This window comes from Danio aesculapii, chromosome 1, assembly GCF_903798145.1.
Source record: "Danio aesculapii chromosome 1, fDanAes4.1, whole genome shotgun sequence".
Taxonomy (NCBI): Eukaryota; Metazoa; Chordata; class Actinopteri; order Cypriniformes; family Danionidae; genus Danio; species Danio aesculapii.
Genome location: NC_079435.1, coordinates 48187208 through 48211723, shown reverse-complemented (window position 1 = coordinate 48211723; position 24516 = coordinate 48187208). Strand labels below are relative to the sequence as shown.

Genomic DNA, 24516 nt, shown 5'->3' with positions numbered 1-24516 from the left:
GTGGTGGTGGTGTAATGGGGTGAGGGGTATTTTCCTGGCACACTTTGGGGCCATTAGTACCAATTGAGCATTGTGTCTACGCCACAACCTACTATTGTTGCTGACCATGTCCATCCCTTTATGACCACACTGTACCCATTTACTGATGGCTACTTCTAGCAGGATAACCCGCCATGTCATAAAACACAAATCATCTCAGACTGGTTTCTTGAACATGACAATGAGTTTACTGTACTCAAATGGCCTTCACAGTCAACAGATCTCAATCCAATAGAGCACCTTTGAGTTTGGTGGAATGGGTGATTTGCATCATGGATGTGCAGCCGACAAAGCTGCAGCAGCTGCGCGATTCTATCAAGTCAATATGGAGCAAAATCTCTAAGGAATATTTCTAGTACCTTGTTGAATCTACACCATTAAGGATTAAGGCAGTTCTGAAGGCAAAAGTGGGTCCAACTCAGTACTAGAAAGGTATACCTAATAAAGTGGCCGGTGAGTGTATATATAGCTTACTGGCCCTTACTGGCTGACTGCACATTTTGAACAAAGTGTAAATATAAGGCAAGCTGTTGTTTCTATTTGATTGTCATGTTGGATCTGGTTAGGACATAGTGTAACCATATTGGGAAGCAATCTGATCCAAGATCAACCTGTACCCGTTGGGCTACATGTGGCATCCAGGCCTGAAGATTTCCATGCTGTCTCCAGGCCAGTGACAAGGCTATCCCTGTCCCACCCAATTCAGTCACACTAGCAGACGGTGGCCAGTGAACCAGACGCTCCTTTTTTCGGCTTTCTGAACAGGGGAACTGTAAATGGACACAATGAGGACTGACAGCAGAGAGGGATCTCTGGACAGGGAACGGTGTGTATGCATATGTGTGTGCGCATGTTTGAGAGTGCATAACTGCTTTGCCTGTCGCTCGAAATGTGCGGTGACATCACAGATGGTCATGCAGTTCCCCTGTCAGCTGTCCAAAATGGGAAGGCAGGATGTGATTGATGGTGCATGATGCTTCTCCAGTATGCTACGCTGACCTGGAGTCGGTTCCTCTGAGACTGCCTGGAAAGGAGGTTCTGTCTGACTCCAGCACAGCTCAGAGACATATTGGAATCTCAGAGGTCCTCTGAATTCGGTCAGTGTGGTTCAAATGGAAAAAGATATCTTAGATTCAGCACAGAAAAAGGTCAGTTATCGACTCTTGAGCAGCAAACATGTTATTGAGAGGTCTTAAGCTAAAAGATTAGGTGCAATATCTGAAAACAAAATCTATTTGAGAAATCCAATTTCAACTCTAGAGATTTTCACACTTCAAATATTTAACCCTGGGTTATATTAAATTACAAAAAGTGAAGCCTTGGTTATTGTTTACACTGCTCATAATTAACCCAGTGTAAACAATAAATCCTGAATATTAATAATTTTACATTTCCTACTGAACAATCCTAAACCCCGGGTTTAATGTCAATATCATAAATATATCAGATTTGTCTTTCATTTTTTCAGTGGTTTACAAATGAGAACAATAGAAGAAACTGGTCCAATGAGGGAGCAACAACATGCAAGTGCTTTGGCAAAACCTAGTTAATCTAACCTAGTATATATTGGTATTTCTTCTTCTTCTTCTTAATAAATTACTTAAAACATTTGACATATGGTCAAAGACTTGGGTTGAGCTGAGCAGGTCAATCCACCAACAGAAGCAAGTAAAGGTCAGTAATAGTTTGTTGTGCCTTTTTTGTAATGGTACCACAATGCACTGTTCATTTCCAGACAGAGCACAATAGTAGTGAGTTTAGATATAAGGGTGCAGAGCCAGAGGTTGCTTTATAGGTAAACATCATTGCCTTGAATTTGAAGGCTATTGTCCACCAGTGCAAAAAATAAATAATAAATAAAATATTCATAATAACAGAAGTGTGCTGTGCACTCTCTGGCTTATTAAAGTCAACTCTTGCTGCTGCATTCTGGATCAGTTGCAGAAGTTTGGTAGTATTGGCTGTAAGAACCGCTAAGAGAGAACCAGGATAATTCAGCAGAACAGCTTCTCCACGATGGACCTCCAGTGTTCTCCAGCCTTCGGCGCCTAGACTGCAGCTCTGCAAAACGAAGTTTCGCCAGAGGAGAAATGGTCGTGCCCAACTGAGCCTGGTTTCTCTCAGGGTTTTTTTCCCCTTCACTTTGGTCAGTTGGTAAAGTTTGTTCCTTGTTGCTGTCGCCACTGGCTTGCTTTGGTTCGGGACTTGTGAAGCTGCGCCTCGATGGATTTGCTCTTCAGTGTTTAGACTTTCAGCAGTGAAAATTAAACCACACTGAACAGAACTTCAACTCTGAAAACTGGACTGACACTGTTTCAATTTACTATAATCTTCTATGTTAAGCTTCATGGACAATCTACATTGTAAAAGCGCTATAGAAGTAAAGATGAAAAAAAAAGAACAAGATCTTGCACAAGGAGTTGTATAGCGTGCTTTGACATAAAGGGCCTAATTCTCCTAATGACATGGTGAATTTGCAGAACCAGACAGTTCTAGCAATGTAGTATTTCGTTTTTCAAGGTAGAAGAGTATTGTAGTATTTTAGTTACTTCAAGGATTGGGCTGTTTTGGAAAAATATGGCTGATGCACCTAGCTGGATGAACCATTAGACTGGACAAAACCACAATAAGTTCCGTCTTTGAGGTGATGGTCTTTCATTCAGCAAGAGATGTTTGTCAGGTAAGCTGAGATAGAAGCAGCTACTGTCCAATCAATATGATGACATAAGAGATAGAATTCATTCTCCTCAGCATACAAGTGATATGAAAAGCCACATCTCTAAATAAAAGATTCTACTGATGATGGGGAAGAGAAGAACTGAGTCTATAGGCACCTCAGTAGTTAGATGCTGATACCCTGAAGACAGTTAAGACTCAAATCACTGTAGTGAATTCTTGAAATGCCTTTTGTCATGATGGGTGACAAGAATCTGAAGTTCAAAAAAATGCAAGTGTAAAAATATACCTGTGACCTTAATGGAGAAGTAGGCAAGTTCGGACTTGCTCCATCCCTAACCATACATACCTGACCAAGCCAATCAAGGTCTAAGTCTTAAGCCACAGTCAGACTGCCCTTTTTGCCCTATTGACTTACATTTACATACACATGCGACTGCGACAGAAACGAAAGCTCTTGCGACAAGTTTCACATTTCGCTACATTTGAAAGATTGGTGAACTCTGACCTGCGAAATCGCGTTATGTGAGTGCATTAGACCAATAGGAAACGTGACCTCTTTGTACAGAAATTTAAAATATGGAGCAATCGCTCACTTTTATCAACATCCAATCCTATAATTGTATCCCCCCTCTTCTCACAAGCACACAAGAACTCTAGTGTGACCATTCTTAATTCTTTGCATTTTTAAGACTGTATCAAAAGGACTGCGGCTCTACAGGACCAAACGTGACTATCACTGCCTTAGGGCAAACCGATACATTTATTGAATGTAATCACATACGCAGTTTTAAAAGTTTACAATGCAATCAGGAACATAAATGAATTAAACAAATTCCTTGCTGTCAGATTTGAATACTAAGAAAAACACCTCAGTCTTATGTGTCCCCTCTAGAGTTTCAGAAAGAGATCATTACAACATCAGAAACCTAGCCCAGAGCGACAAGTGCAAAGACTGCAAGGAAGGTCAAAGACTTCAAAACAGTTCAAGCATTGAGTTTTACATAAATACTACAACTCTATATTTATACTATTCCTCTACATCAGGGGTGCCCAAACTTCTTCATATAAAGGGCCAAATATCATCGAGAGCCGTGGGGACATTAAAGTCACTGATGTAGTGTACTTTTAAAATGCTAACTTATTGCAATAAAAACATAACAGTGAACAGTGGATTTCAATGCTGAATACACTAGTCAAGCAGTAACTGCCTTTGCCTTGATTTGCTCACCAAAGTCTCTGCATTGTCGGCCATCCATCAGGTGACAGTATGTACATTTAAACTAAATCTGATTAAATTACAATATTTAATTTAAACATTTAATTTCAGATAGCTTTTAACAATAAAACAAACAAAATGTTACATTCGATTTGAAATGGCAATCTCTAAACAGGTCTAAACAAATTATGTTTGTAAGCGTATGTTTTCTTTTTAATATTAAGATATTTTCTTTGAAATCTGTAATACAACTTTGTTCTCTCATCGACAGTAAAATAACCAGCCTTTATAAAGGACATAATCACAGAGGAGAAATCAGATGCTCAAGACATAATCTTTAAAATACTGACATTAAAATGCGGCAAATATATGACAGATGTTTACAACAACAGTGGATCATTAATTAAATCCTTATTTTCCACAGAGCGAAACATCATCCACCTGAAGTGTTTAAGATGGGCATGAACTAAAAATATATACACTTTATATATATTTTTTTGAAAAGTTATCTTTTTGCATCAAATGTTGTTATGTATAATGTGCAACTTGATTCTGATGTATGTTTTGTTGGTCAGTCATCTACAACATAAACAAGAAGAACTAATAACATCTGACGTGAAGCGCTTTAAAACAAGTCCGATATAGTTTATGCTTTAGCGCCATAACAATCCATTAAACTGTTTTCAGGTTAATTCATTAACAAAGCGCGATTTGAGCAGCATGAGCTGGACAGTCTTTACAAACTGTTTGCAGCACTGATAGTATTCCGATGAAGAATAAACTCGGTCTAAAGGATGAGAGCTCAGAAACTCGTTGTGAGAATGGAGAGGCTCTCCGCATGTCTCGCCGTGATGCGCGATTTATAAAATGAGAGTCTGCATAGGCCTATTCATGCCAGTCTGCGATATAAATTGGTTAAAACACCCATGGATATGATGGAAATCTGCGCATAACAGGATTTTTTATCCTTCCCGCAATGTGCAATGTCAAGAGGGTGACACCATAAGGAAGGTAAATTGCATACACTTGATTGTGTAATGCGTGGACGCGTCACACAGCGCAAAGCATGGCTAAACTTTTAAATGTCCATGCATAATCAGTCATCGATAGGGTCTATCGAATAAAGGGTAATTGAAAATTAATAGATCATCAAGTAATCGTTAGCATCCCTAAATCAAATATATTAAAGGATATTTCACCCTAAATTCACCATACTCGCTATTAAAAGGACAGTTCATTTTAAAACTGAAAATACTATCACCATTAACTCACCTTTTACTTGTTCCAAATCTGTTTTAATTTTGTTCTGATGTTGAACAATAATATATCATAACTTGTAGGTGTCTTTGGTTTTTGAAATTATGAACAATAAATGCAGAATTGTTTATCCTTTCATTATTTATATTGTCAGTCAGCTAAAACATTTCACAAAACATGTTAAATCAGCTGCACAAAGGGATTGACATGCTGAAAATCCTATAAAATTGATAGATATAAAGATTTGACATTTATCGTGATAATTATCGATATCGACTGATATGAAAAAAATGTTGTGATCATTTAATAATTTTTAATTGCCATATCGCCCAGCCCTAAAATTTAGGTGCTTTTAAAAATTAACTTGTAATGAAGGTTCTTTACTTCTATTTTAACGTTTATGCCATAAAGGACATGGAAACACTGCAAAGTATTGTGGTATAAACTCTACTGACTGGACAATCTCTGATGTGAGCCTGGACTGATAAGAGAGAGTTGTTTAAATGGAATTTAATGGAATACCACTCGTCGAATGAAAATAAAATTTTATAGGGCATAAATGATGACGGGTGTGTGTCTGTAGTGCTTTACTGACTCAGAAGGTGCAGGGAATCCCTTATTCCCTAAATCCCTTACTCATCTTGTTTTGTATACTAGGGTGGGTTGGTCTGCTTTGTCAATTCGTAGGCTCAAGCCTTGGCATATCTTTGTTCAAAAATCTATATTGGGTTTACTCCCATCAGATCTCCACAATTACATTGGTAAAAAAAAAAAAAAAAAAAAAACTGTCCTTACCTATGGCCTTCGGTCACAGGATATTTATTTACTGTCTGTTCGTAGCCCGAGATCTCGTCACACCCCTAGTGACAAACCCATTTTTTTAATCCCCCACACAAGTCCCTTGCAGTACAGTAATGCCCTGTACTTTCTCCACCGCCTTTGTCAATAAAGAGTGGCAAAAGCCTCTATAAAGTCACTAAAAGTGGAAAACACATTAATCAACCAAATTGACCAGCATGTCCTGCTCGGCAGGTCCACATCACATGTCTGCTCTCTCATCTGAGGTTGTCATCTGTAATATCCCCCCGGCACACTGACCGACGCTGATATCCACCCATCAGTCCGGAGCAAATGGCTTGTGCATCACAGGCACGGTGCGGACAGCGTGCAGTGAGGAGAAATATGTTCACTTTCTCTCTTTGCTGTCCTCAGCAGCCACCTTATCAGATCAAACAGCTGAGAAACACAGCAATGACTCAGTGACCACAGTGTGTGCGCGTGTGTGTGCGTGTGTGTGTGTGTGTGTGTGTGTGTGTGTGTGTGTGTGTGTGTGTGGGTTCTTTCTGCTTCCTGGGGCCCTGGAAACCATATTGGTTACATTAGATATGGGAATGCACAGTTCTACACACACACACACGCCAACGTACACTTTGAAGAACTAACACACACACCTAACAGAGTCAGATATGCCAATACCGCATGGATCAGCGGTGCCTTATCCTGCTTTGTCCAACAGCAGCTCGGCGTCAGATATCATATTACTGACTGACTCCAGAGACATTCGCGAGGTCAGTGGATCAGAACTTGATCGATACTGGGGAAGGAGATACAGGAGGTTATATTAAAGTGGACAGAATTAAATTAAATTGGAAAATACAACTGAAAGGCACATAAAACCTCCATTTCCCCCTCAGTGACCGGCCTGTACCTGCAGATCCTCTTTCTCTCTTGCCTTTCACTATCATGCGCTAGACACAGCAGACTTTGTGGAGCAGTGGATAGCACAGAAAACATATCTTTATATAGTAAACGTCAGTATTCAACATTGATATCAACATTTAGAATGATGAACATGGGTATGTATAATACTAGTGCATGTTATGTATTGTTTGTTAAATAAAAATGTTATTTAATATATTTTAAGTAATAAACTATTTATTATTTAATTTATATAACAATTTATATACAGGTCGAAAATGAAACATTTAATTTTGGTGTCTAAATAAATTCATCAAACTACAATAAAAAAAATAAATCAAAATAAAATGGCAATGGATTTGATAAAGTATATAAAGGTATGTTTAAAAAAACGCAAAAAAAAAGGAAATGCAGAAAAAGTTGGGTCAGTGTGGAAAATACAAATAAAAGTAGTGATTTCCCTAACTTGTTTTTCATTGCAGACAATATGAATTCAAAATATTGCATGCTTTGTCTGTTCAACATTTTATTTGTAAATACACATCATTGCCTGCCTTTCAGACCTGCAACACATCACAATAAAAATGGGACAAAAGCAGCATTCAAGAAAGGTCTAGTCCTTTCATTCATCTATTAGTGATGTCACCACATGGGCTCAGGACTTCTTTGGCAAACCTTTGTCAAGTACCACAATACATAGTTACATCCACAAATGCCAGTGAAAACTGTACTGTGCCAAAATGAAGCCCTATGTTAACAGTGTCCAGAAGCACTGTCGACTTCTCTGGGCCTGGAGGCATCTGGGATGGACCATCACATTGTGTACTGTGGTCAGATGAATCAGTATTTCAAGTATTTTTTTGGGAGAAATGAACGCTGTGTGCTCCAGACCAAAGAAGAAAAGGAGGGTCCTTGGCAAAGGTAACTTGCACTTCTTTTATGGCACCATCAATGCTGAAAACTACATAAAGCTTTTGGAGCACAGTACGCCTCCTTCTTTACCAGGGACGTCCATGCATATTTCAACAAGACATTGCAAAACCAAATTCTGCACACATTACAATGTCCTGGCTGCGGAGGAAGAAGATACAGGTACTTGACTGGGCTGCCTGCAGTCCCGATCTGTCTACAATAGAGAATCTGTGGTGCATTTTGTAGCACAAAATATGACGAAGCCCCCGTTCTGTTGCCTGAAACACTACATCACTTGGTGTCTTCAGTCCCTATTTGTCTTCTAAGTGTTGTGAAAAGGAATGACAACATTACACAGTGCAATGTGCTTGCTGTTCCAACTTTTTTTAAATGTGTTGCAAGAACCAAAAGTGGAATATGTGTTTTTTTTTAAATAAATAAATAAATAATAAATCTTGAGGAATACATTAAATAATGTGATGTTGTATTGCCTGCAAAGAAATACTAGCCAAAGCAAATTTAAAAATCACTTCTTTCTTTTTTTTTATTAGCATTTTCCATACAGTCTCAACCTTTAATAAATTGTAGTGACAATTTTCTTTAAGCAGGCTCTCCCAGTGGTCAAGAAGACAAATTCTTACCCAAAGTGTCTTTTAAAGTTTTATTCTTTGCAAAGAAGGTCCCAATCATACAGCAACTCAAGGTGAGTGCGTACCTTGGCACTAAAGGTCAAACAACAAAAAATAAGGTCAAGATTCTTGGTGTGACTCTGAAGACAGATCTGAGTTTCAATAGTCATATCAAAGCAGTTAATAAATCAGCACTATTATCTCAAAAACATTGCAAGAATTAGATGCTTTGTTTCCAGTGAAGACTTAGAGAAACTTGTTCATGCTTTAATCAGCAGCAGGGTGGATTACTGTAACGGCCTCCTCACTGGCCTTCACAAAAAGATAGTCAGAAAATTACAGCTCATCCAGAACGCTGTGGCCAGAATTCTGACCAGAACCAGGAAATAAGAGCACATCACACCTGTCCTCAGGTCTTAACACTGGCTCCCAGTTACATTCAGAATAGATTTTAAAGTATTATTACTGGTCCATAAATCACTAAATGGCCTAGGACCTCAATACATTACAGATATGCTCACTGAATACAAACCTAACAGATCACTCCGATTTTTAGGATCATATAAACTAGAAACTCCAAGAGTTCAGTCAAAGCAGGGTGAATCGGCTTTCAGCTACTACGCCCCTCGCTGCTGGAATCAGCTTCCAGAAATGATCAGATGTGCTCCAACAGTAGGCACATTCAAATCAAGACTAAAAACACACCTGTTTAGCAGTGCCTTTACTGAATGAGCACTGTGCTACGTCCAACAGATCGCACTATTATGCTTTTCTCTTCTTTTTCATTCTTTTATAACACATTTTATCTGTTTTTATGTTGTTGTTTTTTTTACCATTTTTATTATTTGTTTTTATTTCTCTTATACTTGTTTCTTTTATTCCTGTTTATGTAAAGCATTTTGAATTGCCACTATGTATGAAATGTGCTATATAAACAAACTTGCCTTTTCTGATTTGGGGTTGTGTTAAAATGTATAAAAGTGAAAGAGATCATACATATGTGATCTTTGAAAACAAATAATTATTAATCAATAATCAATAATATAATCAATAATAATCAATTAATATAAACACACCATAAGTAGCACATATATCTGTTTGTAATATACAAAAGATCAACCCTAAATATGTTTTCTACTGGCCAAGCTGGTAGATCTAACAATGTAAAAGAAAATTCTTCAAAGATTTAATAAAGTAATCCAATTTAAAATAGAACTCCAGTCATCCTTTTATAAATTAAATATAGATTAATCTTTATTAAATCTACAAATGATATTCAGTCTTGAAACATAGAATGTGCTCAAGTCCATCTTGTAATTTGACCACCCCAAAAATGATCTCTTGCTGTGTTGCTATTTAATAGAAGGAATAAAGTGAAGATAGACCCTGACATTAAGCAACGCACTGAAGAATGTCAACAAGTCTGCTACTGAGTGTGCGACCAGCATGACACCAAAAACCATTGTTTCTTTGGTTACCTCTTCTCTAATCTCCACAAAGGATTTGTTGATTCCCGTAGCTGCAACTTATACAAAGTCCAGACCTCCTGATATTTAAATTGATTGGTTAGATATTGATTAAGCTGGCTGCTCCAGGTGATGTATGTGCTCGTCTGCACGCTGAATCTCTCCTGGGGCGCCATCAGACAGCACAACAACACAAAACAAACAACGTGACCTGCCACAGAGAATAACATTCCACCAAAAACTCAGACTAGAGAAGAACCTCCACACCTGCTGTTCCTCAGCCAGAAAAAAAATAAAAAATAAAAAAATCCAATTATGTGCCGACAAGTAAACGTTTCAGCACTTAAGAGAGGATTGATAAGAGGCAAGAGTGATAGAGGGAGAAGGAAATAGAGAGAGAGAGAGAGAGAGAGAGAGAGAGAAAGAAAGAGTGAAAGAGAGAGAGAAGGCTCATTTGCACAATAATACAGTTAGTGAGGTGATTTTAAAATAAGAAAAGCCCATTAACATTTAAATGACTGCAATGAGTTTCCAAATTAAGCATTTTTTTGCAATCCTTCAGCTGGATCGGATCAGTCAGGAGGAGGATGAAAGGCCTGACTGTGCACTGCTGGCTCCCTTTGGCCTGTTTTTAGTCTGGCATACACTTGTTTAGGCTTTAAAACTGAACCAGATTGAAGCCAAAGTTGGTCCGTTTGCTTTACTACAGATTAAATGCTAAAATTATAGACTGAAAATATCTGAAATTTCCAGAGGGAAATTTCCATTTATATATATATATATATATATATATATATATATATATATATATATATATATATATATATATATATATATATATATATACATATGAAGAGTTCAAAGCCGCTAAACACCACTTCTGGCAAAAATGAGCTAACGACATTGAGTCAATGTTTTAGGCACGTAGCACATGTTCAACAAATATTTTTTCTCCAAATCATCTAAATCCCAGCGTCAGCGCATTAGAAATAACAGTTTGTTGGCAAAAGCCTCTAAACGCCACTTGCCTTTGACAGCAAAAGCCGCTATGTCCCAAGAACCAATCAGAAGGCGCAAATCGAATCATATGTTTTCAATGCAGTGATGCGCTGATACGCCAGCTTTTATGAGGAGACTGTTTTATTCGGCTACCGAATTAGATTTTAAAAGATGGAGTTTGATGAATTGGATGAGTCTGTCCGACTGTCAGTGAATAGCTCATGAAAACGTCTCTTACCTCAAAACTCTGTGCATTATAAGAAAAAGAAAACACTGTAGAGTCGGAAGTGTAGCATGCATTCATAACATATTTTTTGCGCAGTGATGTTACTTTGAATGAGTCTGATTTACTTTACATTAAACCCCAACAGCGTTTCACAGAAGACAAATTTAAGATCCCGTTTTTTTTATCCCACATGGATGCTATGAGAAAAGAGACGAAAAAGAGACCAAGACTGTGATGGTGAGGATGAATGAATGACAGCTTCTAAAATTGTCTGAGAGGCATCCCCTTTTAGCCCAGTAGGCCTACCTTGTGTATTATTTGCTAAGTTAAGCAATTTTTTTTTTCAAGATAAACATAATATATAAAACTATACATTATTTATATTACATCATATTACCTATATGCCTGATAAGCTTTTTATATTAATGGACAATGCACAGATATTGATGTTTCATAGTGTTTTACACTATATTATTTTAATCCAGCAAGCTTAGTTTACAATGTTTGCAATGTTTACATTGCTCTACTTATGCTAAATCTAAATCCCAAATATCAGGAATGACAACAGATTGTTAAGATTTAATTAATTTCAATTTATTTTAGTGTTATTGATTAATGCACTTTTATTTCATTCATTTTCCTTCTGCTTAGTCCCAGTTTATCAGGGGTTACCACACCAAAATGAACTGCCACTTACTTGATAGATTTATGTATTTTTAATTTTAGGTGGTTTGTGTAATGTGTTTTATGTTTGGTAAAATAATTTATAATTGCATCTTTAGTGATTTTTCAACTAATTACACTGTCTTGTCTCAATATGTGGATTTAGAGGTTTTTGCAAAAAAATACAGAAATGGATTTAGCTGGTTTTGACGCAAAAGAAAATCTACCTTGTTAAAAACTTGTTAGACAAAGAATTGTCTAAAGTGACATTTTTGAAAAAATATATATATATATTTATTTACTGGATAATAACCTTATAATTACATATAAAATGAAACTTTTGAACTTAATTATAGGATTTAGAGGGTTTTGCATCTGAACTCTTCATATACATTTATAACTCTTCATAGACATTTACATTTTGCCATCATTTATTCGTGTACACACCACACCACAGTTACACCACATTTTTTTTTCTTTTGCTGCTTGTTTAAAGTACTTATTTAAATAGAGTTGAATCAAAACAATTTTTAAGTTTTTTGAAGACAACATAATTGTTTTATGTTCAATCCACTCAAATTTGGGAAAACAAAGACATTAACTTAATTAATTAGTTCTGGGGCAACATGAAGGAATTGTGTGGAACCCAGCACTTTTACAGTGTACGCACTTGCTTTAAACCAGTTTGAATTTCTTTCTTCTGTGGAATGCAAACAATATATATTTTGAAGAATGTTGGACACTGTTCACCACTAACATCCATAGTATGAAAAATAAATACGATGAAAGTTTATGGTTGCAGGTTTCCAACATTCTTCCAAAAATCTATTGTGTTCAGCAGAAAACATAAAAATAAAAATCCCCCAAAACTGGTTTAGAGCAAATGTCAATGTCAGTTTTATTTATATACCACTATTAGACACCAAGGTTGACCAATGTGCTGCACGATACAAATCACAAAGAGAAAAATATAAAATTGTAGCTAAAACAAACAATTCCCACTGATAAAATGTCCAATTCAAAAAGGAATGTTTTCAACCTAAATTTAAAAAACAGACAGGGATGATATAGATCTATCAATCTATGACTAGCTACTGCATGGCCAACCCCGCATTTCACCTCTTATTTACAGTAATTATTAAATTATGGCAGAATTTAGATTTTTGGGTGAGCTATCCCTTTAAATTCCCAAACTTGACACTATCAGTTTGAGAGGTTAACCAAATCAGTAAACTTGGATATTCTTTAGAGAAAACAAACCATTAGCAAAAGAGTCCTTCTTAAAGAGTTGTTTTGTTCTTTTTAATGAATTGACAAACGGGTTTAAAAAAATAGTCAGCACTGATTTACAGAAAATTTTCAGACACTATTGAGATATTTAAATGGATAGTGTACCAACATTGAAAATGTGTGATTGTGCTTTATTTACAGTACATGGTCTTACCTAGGAAAGAAAAGAGTAAAATAAGGTAATTTAGGTTAGGGTGAGGTTTAGAGAGTTTTAGGGTTGCTAAGTATATAGTATGTACTGTATATACCAAACTGAACCATACAATACTGTGCCAAATTAGCTTTTTTCTATGCTAGAAATCATGGTGCTTCCTGATTATTCATATAATGCAAGTCAGTGGTTACCAGCATGCTGAGAGTCCAAAAATCAAGCAAACAAACAAACAAAAACAAAAAAAAACGTGTGGCTCCTTATGCACTAAGGTCATATAAAGTGAAACTTCAGTCTATGGAAGATTGAATTTTCACAGACCCCCAACATCTTATTTATATTATAGGACCAAAGGTTTGCACTCCAGATGATTGTGATTGTGCTTAGGACTGTTAGCAAAGGCTGTGGATCGAAGGTATTAATGCTATAAATAATATCCGGCTCATAGATGTATTGCCATGAATAATAATTTAGTTTTACCAGTTCAGCATGTCTTTTCTATCAAAATGCCATTAGCTGTTGACCAGCATTTTATGAATCACAAATAAATGTTCTTGAAATGTTCTTCTGAAGAAAAAACTCAACTACATCTTGAATGGCCCAGAGGTGAGTAAATTAAAGGGTTAGTTCAAAAAAGCAGCCATCGACATCTACAGTAGAAATGCACAATTATACTATGAAAGTCAATGGTTTTGTTATGTTTCTTCTTCTTTTCATTATCTCTTGCTTTGTGTTCACAGGTCTGGAACAAGTGGATAATAAGTAAACAATGCCATTGTTCATTTTTGGGTGAACTATCGCTATAATGGCAACATTTTGCTTCTAAGTAAACTATTAAAGAACAGAGCAAACAGTGCAGGATAAAGAGGATTTTCAAACAAAAGGCAATGTTTGCAAAGGTAACTTTGAGAAAATGCAGCTACCGCTTTGTCATGAGCCACTGTATATGTGAATATGCACTGCTAGAAGGTTATTAACGTCCACTTTGTTACACTTTTTGTGCATTAAAATGCATAGACACCTACATTTTACTTCAAGCCGTACCAGCACTTTCTCTGACTGTCTGAAATGAAGTGAGTTATTGAAACAAAAATATTAAATCTTCTCTCAGAGTGGAAATTTTGGCACATATTGAGTTTTAATACTTTTTAGTGTTGATTTTGCAAAGCATTTTCCCGTCAGATGGTATCCTTCAGGCGCCCCTGAATCCAGTTGACAATGATCCAGGTTAGTAGCTTTTGATTTAGGTCTTTTAACTTGAACCCGCAAGCAATAACACAGAACACCCTTTAAAACTTCATAGCTAGCACACAGGTCAGAAGATTTTAGTATCACTCTTGCTCTCCCCAGGAAAGAACAATCAACATTTTCTATAGAGGTTTTAAATCAGATAGCATTACACACAGCCTCAATTCAACATATACAGTATACTAACACTGTATTCCCTAGTCAACGGTTTAAAAAAAAATAAATAAATATGATATTGACCCTCTGTGCAACCAATGCAATCAAGATCCGGCAGACCTAATACACATTCTGGCAACGTTCATTCATGAGCTCCGTTTGGCAATAATAATTTGATTGGTTTTCATTGATTACAAATACCCATATTGAACCGCGTCCTTTGGTTGCACTTTTGGATGCTTTCCAAATACTGTCAGCCTGCCAGCCCCTTTCACTAATGCACGCCATTTTTCTACGCTTCCAGCTAAAAGGCTAACACTTTTGGTTTAGAAGCCAAATTATCCCTTGCCATTTGACAGCTAGCTAAAAGATCTAGTGAGTTTTATTCATTTACAAAAGATTACATAAAAGTATAAAAGGTAATATCTGAATATTCAACACCGCGTGCAATTAAATCAAACTAATTCTAGCACGTGATTAATTATTTCAATACAACCTTTGACCCTAATATTGTGAACATGATTTCAGATGTTATGTTTGAAAGAAATTAACTTACATTCACTTACATCCAAGGCTATACAGCCCACTCAATTTTATTTTTTATTTATAGACTTTCTCATTTTTGCATGTTCAGTGGGGAAAATAAATATTGAACATGTCATCATTTTTCTCTGAAAACATAAATGTTTTAAAGGTGCTGTTGACTTGAGTCTTTTTGAAATTGAATGTTGGCGACATCCAAAGAATTCCATATATGCAAAGAAAACAATACTAGTTAGTTTACAAACAAAGTTATGTTAAACAAAATGAAATGACACTAGGAAAAAGTATTGAACACATGAAGAATGTGAGGTGTAGAAAGGCAGTGGTAAAAGCATAGGTCTGAGTATTTCAGAAACTGCTGATCTCTAGGATTTACAGAGAATATTAAAAAAAAATGCCTTATTGATGCCAGAGGTCAGAGGAGAATGGCCAGACTGGTTAGCTGATAGCTGGCAGGCAACAGTTACACTCGTTACAACCGAGGCATGCAGAAGAGCATCTCTGAACACACAACACGTCCAACCTTAAGGCAGATGGGCTTCAGCAGCAGAAGACCACACCGGGTTCCACTCCTGTCAGCTAAAATCAGGAAACTGAGGCTACAATTTACACAGGCTCACCAAAATTTGACAATAGAAGATTGGAAAACCGTTGCCTGGTCTGATGAGTCTCGATTTCTGCTACTACATTCGGACGGTAGGGTTAGAATTTGGTATCAACAACATAAAAGCATGGATCTATCCTGCCTTGAATTAACGGTTCAGGCTGGTGGTGGTGGTGTAATGGTGTGGGGGACATTTTCTTAGCAAACTTTTGGCCAATTAGTACCAATTAAGCATCGTGTCAACACCTAAGCCTACCTGAGTATTGTTGCTGACCATGTCCATGGCTGTATTACTACATTGTACCCCATCTACTGATGGCTACTTCCAGCAGAATAATGCACCATGTCATAAAGCGTGAATCATCTCAGACTGATTTCTTGAACTGAACAATGAGTTCACTGTACTCAAATGGCCTCCACAGTCACCAGATCTCAATTAAATCAAGCACCTTTGGGATGTGGTGGAACGGGAGATTCACATCATGGATGTGCAGCTAATAAATCTGCAGCAACTGTGTGATGCTATCATGTCAATTTAGACGTCTCTGAGGAATATTTCCAGTACCTTGTTGAAACTATGCCATGAGGGATTAAGGCAGTTGTGAAGGCAAAAGGGGTGTAACCAAGTACTTATAAGGTATACCTCATAAAGTGGCCGATGAGTGTACGTTATATTTAAGAAACTGGATACTTAACACTTTTTGTACTGTTATGGATAAAGTAACAAACATCTGTCATCAGTTCATTTTAAACAAAGTAATATGCTAAATAAAAGTATTAATATATTTAATGCAAAATACAATAAAATTATTTACATTTGATTTGTTACATTAGAAATTTTACACTTCCATACTTTCTTGATATAGTCAGAAAACCATCATTTCCAAAACAATAACCGGCACTAGTTTTAGTATCTCTCCTGGTTATTAGGTTTGGGAAGCAATCCAATTATGACTGCCAAAAGGGAGCTATGAATGGATAATGACTGAACATATGGATCTGGTGAAATGGCGCACGGAGGGCCGTATATTGATTATATTATATTGTGTTATGACAATATTCAGAAATGCAAGCAAATTTGCTATTCTTCTACAGAATTGCCTCATATACTGCAGTGTATTTGTTCTTTTACACTAAAGGCTGGATGGACAGACGGTTTGGTGTGAAATGAGAGGTACAGGATGTGCTAGTGGATCACACTGCAGGGGAAAAGGTGAAGCAGGAGACAATATGCTGCCACTAAACAGGCCAAAACACATTTTGTCCGGACCTCTATGCACGCATGCTTGTGTATGTGGGTTTAGGTGGATATAAAAGCATATAAAGAGGCAGGTGCATGAAAGCTTTGACTGAGTCTGCTGTATGTGTGTGTGTGTGTGTGTGTGTGTGTGTGTGTGTGTGTGCGTGCGTGTGTGTGTGTGCGTCAGAGAGATAGATAAAGAGAGAGAGAGAGGGAGATAAAATGTGTGATATGCAGTATAAGATACAAGGGCAGCATTCTAAGAACAAGCACTATGTGTGTGTGCATGTGTTTATGTACATGTGTATTCAGGTGGAGTGTGTTTATTATTGTGTGGGGTAGGTTCATGTAGACATTGTCTAAAAGCAACAGCAGGTGAGGGCAGATGGCAGCAGACACTTGGTGGCACTGGATAGATACAGGATGGTGCACACACACACACACACACACACACACACACACATTGATGCACAAAATTTATACACACACATATCCTCAAATTCACTGAAGTCTGAAACAGTGCATGTTTCTAAATCTGACCTCAAATTTGAATTTGAATATTATAATGTAATTATTATTAATAATTAGGCCCACGTGGGATATTCACATGCAGAAATCTACAGATTTTTAGTCTATCATTGAGTCTATTTATTTATTTGTGTAAATGTGTTTATTTATATTATATTGTGAATGTGTGTAAATGATCATTTATATTTAATCAGTTTTTTAAATTCACTTCAGTAATATTGACTAATATGAAATTATGTATGTGTATATGATTTATTTACAATAGAGTTTGTAAAGTAAAATTTTCTGTCTTTTAGTACATGCATTATATGAGAGACTTGCTTTGTTTACCAAATAAGTGGCTCTAATTGGATTTGCATTGTAAACATTAAACAAAAGTTAAAAAGTTTTTTAAATGTTTTATTTTATATGAAGTTTTTAGTTACGGTACTCCCAAAATAATTGTACATAAATCTGCAGATTTTTTAGAAAATTATGTGAGAAAAAAAAATGATTTAGAAAAAAAAAAAAAGTCAGCAGATTCTGTCTGGCCGTAGGAGTAATGCACTCTATTATGATAATGCGTACACACTGATCTTAAATTGCAATTGGAATTTGACAAAGAAAGAAAGAAAGGAAAGAAAGCAAAGAAAGAAAGAAAGAAAGAAAGAAAGAAAGAAAGAAAGAAAGAAAGAAAGAAAGAAAGAAAGAAAGAAAGAAAGAAAGAAAGAAAGAAAGAAAGAAAGAAAGAAAGAAAGAAAGAAAGAAAGAAAGAAAGAAAGAAAGAAAGAAAGAAAGAAAGAAAGAAAGAAAGAAAAGGCCTCTAGATTATATCACCAAAATAAAATATTATCTTGCATTGATTTTTAATTATTTAATTAGGACAGTAAGGTCTGACTTTGCTTAGACAAAAGTCTTGTCACTTAACAGAGATAATGTACATTATAGAATATAAAGTCATGGTGCAGTGGAAAAAGAATTAATATTGTTAGGTCTCTTCAATGCCTCATCCATCCTACCCCATACATGCTCAATATTGTTCATATGTGACTGGGCTGGCCAAACCTGGAGCACCTTGACCTTCTTTGCTTTCAGGAACTTTGATGTGGAGGCTGAGGTATGAGAAGGAGTGCTATCCTGCTGAATAATTTGGTCTCTCCTGTGGTTTGTAATGTAATGGGCAGCACAAATGTCTTGATACCTCAGGCTGTTGATGTTGCTATCCACTCTGCATGCTGAATGTAACCCCAAACCATGATTTTTCCTTCACCAAACTTGACTGATTTCTATGATAATCTTGGTTCCATGTGGGTTCCAATAGTTCTTCTGCAGTATAATGTTATCAAGTAAAATCAAGATATATTTTGTTGCTCTTACAACTGAGATCGACAACAAGACTTTTGTCAGCTAGTGTATATTATAATGTAATTATTATTAATAATTAGTAAAAAGAAAGAAAGAAAGAAAAGATGTCTGTATTATAGCGTAATTTAGTGTATCAAGTTAAATTAAAAAGATAATGAGAAATGTTTCCGTGGCAACATTCTGAAACAACCTTTTTTTTGCTTACAGTTTATTTAATTTAAAGGAACATTCTTTTTATAGCTTTAATTTTAGTTAACCCAATGAATACCTAAATTTAACAATCTGAAAATCGTTAACTATGTGTATAAAATAAGCTTATTTGCACTATTTACATATCTGTGATGAACATATACACTGTAAAAAATGAATCTTGAGGCTTGTAATTTTCATTAAAAAAATTAATGAGGTCATTAAAAATAATGAGCATATTTTCTTTAAAAAATTGATATTCTGGATTTATTATAAAATATTAAGAAGATTTCGCTAATATAACTAAGATTTAAATTTTACTTATTTTTTTAAGCAAACTAGTGCAATTACTAAGCTTAATTTGAGAAACCAGTTAAGCTAATAAAATTGAGGAAAGATGGCTTCACGTTTATTTTAAGAAAATTCACTCAATTATGTGGATTTGATTGAGATGTTTGCATTTGAATCTCAATAACGGCAGTGATCAGACGACATTTTGAAGGAGCAGATCAACAGCGAGCATGTTAAGAGGTAAGCATTAACAGTTTATCATTTATTGTCTTAAATAACCTAAGCTCTTTCAGGAAAGACACATGCTATTCAAGCTTGTTCAGGAGCTTAGTTTTTGCCATATGATGTATATAGGGATACACGGGTAGTTTTAACCACCCATTCCTATTTGAAATTGATTTGCTTCAATGTTCATTCTGAATTATATAATGAAGTTGAACAAATTATTTGCATCGTAATATTTAACAGCAATGATCAGGCAACAGTTAAGCAGACGAACAACAGTGAGCTTGTTAAGTGGTAAATCTAAGCTAAGCTAAGCTAAGTTAGCTAGCTATTCAATGGGGTTTATGTACAGCTAGTGCTTTTCCATTTCATAAGGTTCCTTTTACAGCATTGCTGATGTAATGTAATTAACTGTTTATATATAATACTGTACATAAATACTAATATTTGTTTGCTTCATTTTTCAGTTTAATGAAGAAAACTTTCGCAGTGTTTTCCCACTAAAGAGGAGCAGTTTATTGAGGCAGATTTTGATAAAGAGAATGGGTGCCATACATCAGGTATTTTTAATAATGTTATTTGTGTATTATTATTATTATTATTATTATTATTATTATTATTACTAATTTCTATACTTTTTTGCATCAGACCTCACATTAAATCAGGGATGAAACGAGAGATGTCGTCCTCTGTTGCTGGTCTATCTGTATGAATAAGAGGAAGAGCTCATCCAGGAGTGCAATGTAAGTGTCTCAAACTGTTTCAGATATTTATGATCTTCCGAAATCTGCATTTTATATTTTTGCATGCTTACAAAAAAATATATAGCTCAAGCATTACACTGTTGAATGCACTATTCCTTGTATAAACATGGTATGTTTTTATAAATGTCTGTACACTAGTATACATTTAAACACCCTGTCCATTATAAGTCAAAATACTTGTGTATTTGTGTCAGTCAGCAACATCTACTCAAACATTATGAAGAATTACTGTTCACAGATATAAAAAGAAATGGTTTATTTCATTAATATATTTCCTTAATGTGTTTTAGTAAACCTTAAACATTTGAAATGTACAACTGCATAATTTCAATATAATAACGTAATGTTTATTTTACAGTGTGGGAATGCACAGAGAATTGCTGTCTGTCAGAGGGATGACCAACCATGAGGACTTCTGCATTGTCTTGGAGGATAAGTGAGTCATGGCTAGCCTGGAAAATCTAGAATCGCTGAACTGGATTTATACAAATATTCCACAAATTAAAATCACTTACAAAGAAATGAATATTAAGTTTGCAATACACAAATTCTGTCAAATATTGTCTAAAATGTGACTATTCCTACAAAGGAAAGTTGACAGGTCAGTTTTTTCCATGACATGGATAAAGGAATTTTTATCAGAGATTAGCATTGCTGTAAATTTTATATAGATTTGTTTAACATATTGTACCATTTTGTTATCAGTGTAATATGTAATAAAATGATATTTGGCCTAAATGTATTGTGTATGTTTTTCATTATACATTATATATTTTACATTTTATGAATGAGTAATTTTCAGTAATAAATTTGAGTAAATGGTGATTTATTTGCATATATTATAAAAGCACATTCCACTAATAATATTAAAATCATCATCTATCACTTAAAAAAACTAGTAATTTTCACATGATTCTTTCAAGTGGTTTTCGTTAAAAAAAATGAATATGAGTAAATGGTGGTGGATTTGCTTAAATTATAAAAGCACATTCCGCTAATAATATTAAAATCTTCATTTATCACTCAAAACATTTAGTAATTTTCACATGATTCATTCAAGTGGTTTTTGCTAAAAAAATCAAGTCTTGAAATTTACTTAAAAATAATACGTGCAATAGTGTTACCACAATTTTTTTTTGTAAATAGCACATAAGATTTTTTACAGTGTATGATGACCACTGCTTTAATGAAATAATAAGAAATAACCTGGTTAAAACTGAATAAAGATCTAAATGACATATACAGCAAATACTGCAGTAAAGCATCAATTGACATGAACTGAAAGAAGGGTCGTATATTACAAACAGCTGATTCTGAAACAAAATCTGAATCATAAACGCATGTGTTCAAAATGAGTTGAAAATGATATGTGCATAATACGATCTGATTGAATCAGAATCTTCATCTGAAATCACATCCACACAGCTACACTTGTACACTTTGTACGGCGGTTTTCGAATAAAAGATTTCAGATCATTTAACTGCCATAAATAGATTCCTCCCGCACTGTCACTTCCAATCCGCTGTAAATTCACATGCTTAGTTATATTCAGTCGTCCTCTCACAGAGATGGAGGATATTTTGTGCAAAGCCTATTCCTTGGAACACAGCATATTTCTCCGATTGCAAGCTCTATCAAGTGACCTGCACTTCAAAGTGAATTCAACACCAAACCTATTAGGTCAGGCATTTTGGTAGGATAGGTACATTATTGCTTTCCTCAAAGCCTCAAGGCTGTATCACTTAGAATGATTCATGGCTCTCTTTCGTTCTCTCTCTCTCTTTTGCCTCTTTCCATAAGCACTCTCCAGGAGAGAAATGCTCACAGAAGTAACACCTCAGGATTTCCAGATGGAGTTTTGCACAGTCATTCTGTTTTAAAAAGTGTCCTGACACAAGCCAATAGGTTTTCTCTATGAGCAATGGCTATGTGATGCTCCTATTCAAAATAAACTTCCATTAATTCAGTTTAGATAGAAACTCAGGCAATGCTGTAGACTGTAGTTGGTATAAATGCATGAAAAACAAAGATATACTGCCAAAAGCAGCTTTATTTAGGCAAAGGGATGGTCAGGCAGGGTCAACAGGAGCAAACGGTACAAAAGGGGTAATCCAATAGAGTAATCCGGAAAGAGAGGCAATGGTCAGGCTAGGCAGAAAACACTTTAAAAGCCCAAAACAGTGCAAATCCGAACACGGGTAAACACAAATCAGGGGACAGGGAAAACTGCTGGGTGATAGACTAACAGTGATACAAGACTGAGCAGAGAATATACAACCCAGGCTCATTCCGATTATGTACCCCTATATATATTTCTGGAGAGAGCAAAATACATCCCAGGAGCTACGTTTTTTTTTTTTTTGCAGTTTTTGTTTTCAGGAATCCGCCCGAGGCCGCTGTGATTAACTCACTGACAGACTGATTGACTGACCAACTGACCGATCCCCCCACCCTACCCCTTCCCTAAACCCAACCGCAGTGTTTTGAAAAGCAATCCAGAAAAAGTACGTATATATATATATATATATATATATATATATATATATATATATATATATATATATATATATATATATATATATATATATATATATATAATAAAGCTTTGGGGAACACTGTGTATCAAGAACAACTTTAATTTGCAGTACACAAATGTTACCGTGTATTTACAATGTAACTATTAGAAACGATTGGATAAAAGTTTCATTTACGTTGTAACAATGCAGAACAATACACTAGTGCAGCAATTACAAAGGATATTGTGCTTGTAAGTATTATTAATGCAATTATTTGTTGTAAAACCTATACCATATATATGCACTGTGATACAATTGTTGCACTTTGTCATTATATTTGGCTTTGTGAGAAGTGCTAAAAACATGTATTGCACTTTGATGCAAATCGTATGCTGTAAATCCGGTTTAATGAACTATGTAGTTTGCAGGCTGTAATCTAATGTGTTGCTGAAATTCTTTGACACACTGAGGCAGCCTTAAAAAAAATTCAAGATTAAATTATTATAACCCAAAGTCTACAAAAAAGTGAGAAAGTGAGAGGAAATACACACAGACTTACTCATGAATATTGAATAAATAGGATCCACAAGCCTCTCGTCTGTCAGTCATCTGCTCAGTGGCCTGCAATTCTCTGCTTTTTCTCGCCGGTCTTACCTTACACTTACTGATACACACATGTACAAAAATACATCAAGCACTGATCTCTCAAAGGATGTTTAAGTTCGGACAAAATATGACTTGATTTCAAAAACACATCCAAATAATCAAACTAAAAATTATATTTCGGTCCCTGTAGGAAATCTAAAATTTGGACATTTTAGTATAATAAAACAGATTTTTTTTCCTCTTCTCTTGTTCAAGAAATTGGGATTGAATGATGAAATCAAACATCCAGTAGATCTGATCAATATTATTATTAAAAATGTTATTGTTACAAAAAATAGTAAGCTGAACTTGCTTCAAACATCTGAGCTTTAAATAGCACAAATATGTGCAAATGAAAATAAATAAATTCTTAATGAAATAAATTGACTTTAAAAAAGAAATTGTATGCATTTTGTAGTTTGCAATGTAATATAAATATATGTTTTTCTGCAGATTTACAATTTGATTGTGCTGGTAAAAAATGGTTTAAGCGGGTTGACAAAATTTGGTCGGGTTTAGAAAATGTTTAGATTTTTTGAATATGCATTTTCTTAAATATTTAACAAAAACCAAGTGTGGGTTCCTGCTCATTCTAAGTTTTCAGCATTTTTTTTGTGCAATTGGGAATGTTTTGAAACAGTTTGGGCTGGAAACATTTAGGTGCAACACTGTCCACCATTTTCTCAATGTAATGTTGTGGTGTGTGTTTGTCTAAGGTTCTTCTTGGATACTGGCTTTTTTGGTGAAATTTGTATTTGCAGTCTTCGACCATGGTCCATTAGTAGAACCATTAGTAAGTATGGGGTAGCATGGTTACTCAGTGGTAAGCACTGTCGCCTCGCAGCAAGAAGGTTGCTGGTTTGAGTCAAGAAATACACTAAAATAATATAAGAATGCGGTGAGTATGCACATAAAGTGCTTCTTCAGTGTTGAGAGCAGGCATAAACAGGATACTGTGGTGGATTAAAAATATCTGACACGTGTAACTGTTAATGTG

At 35.4% G+C, this 24516-nt stretch overlaps 1 long non-coding RNA gene across 1 annotated transcript; it reads left to right on the top strand.

Moving 5' to 3' along the window:
• Nucleotides 1–19552: 19552 nt before the first annotated feature.
• On the top strand, nt 19553–21056 carry LOC130216975 (uncharacterized). The gene is made up of 4 exons (XR_008835847.1): nt 19553–19608; nt 20061–20153; nt 20242–20336; nt 20716–21056. It is a non-coding gene; the product is annotated as an uncharacterized LOC130216975 (long non-coding RNA).
• Nucleotides 21057–24516: the final 3460 nt, after the last annotated feature.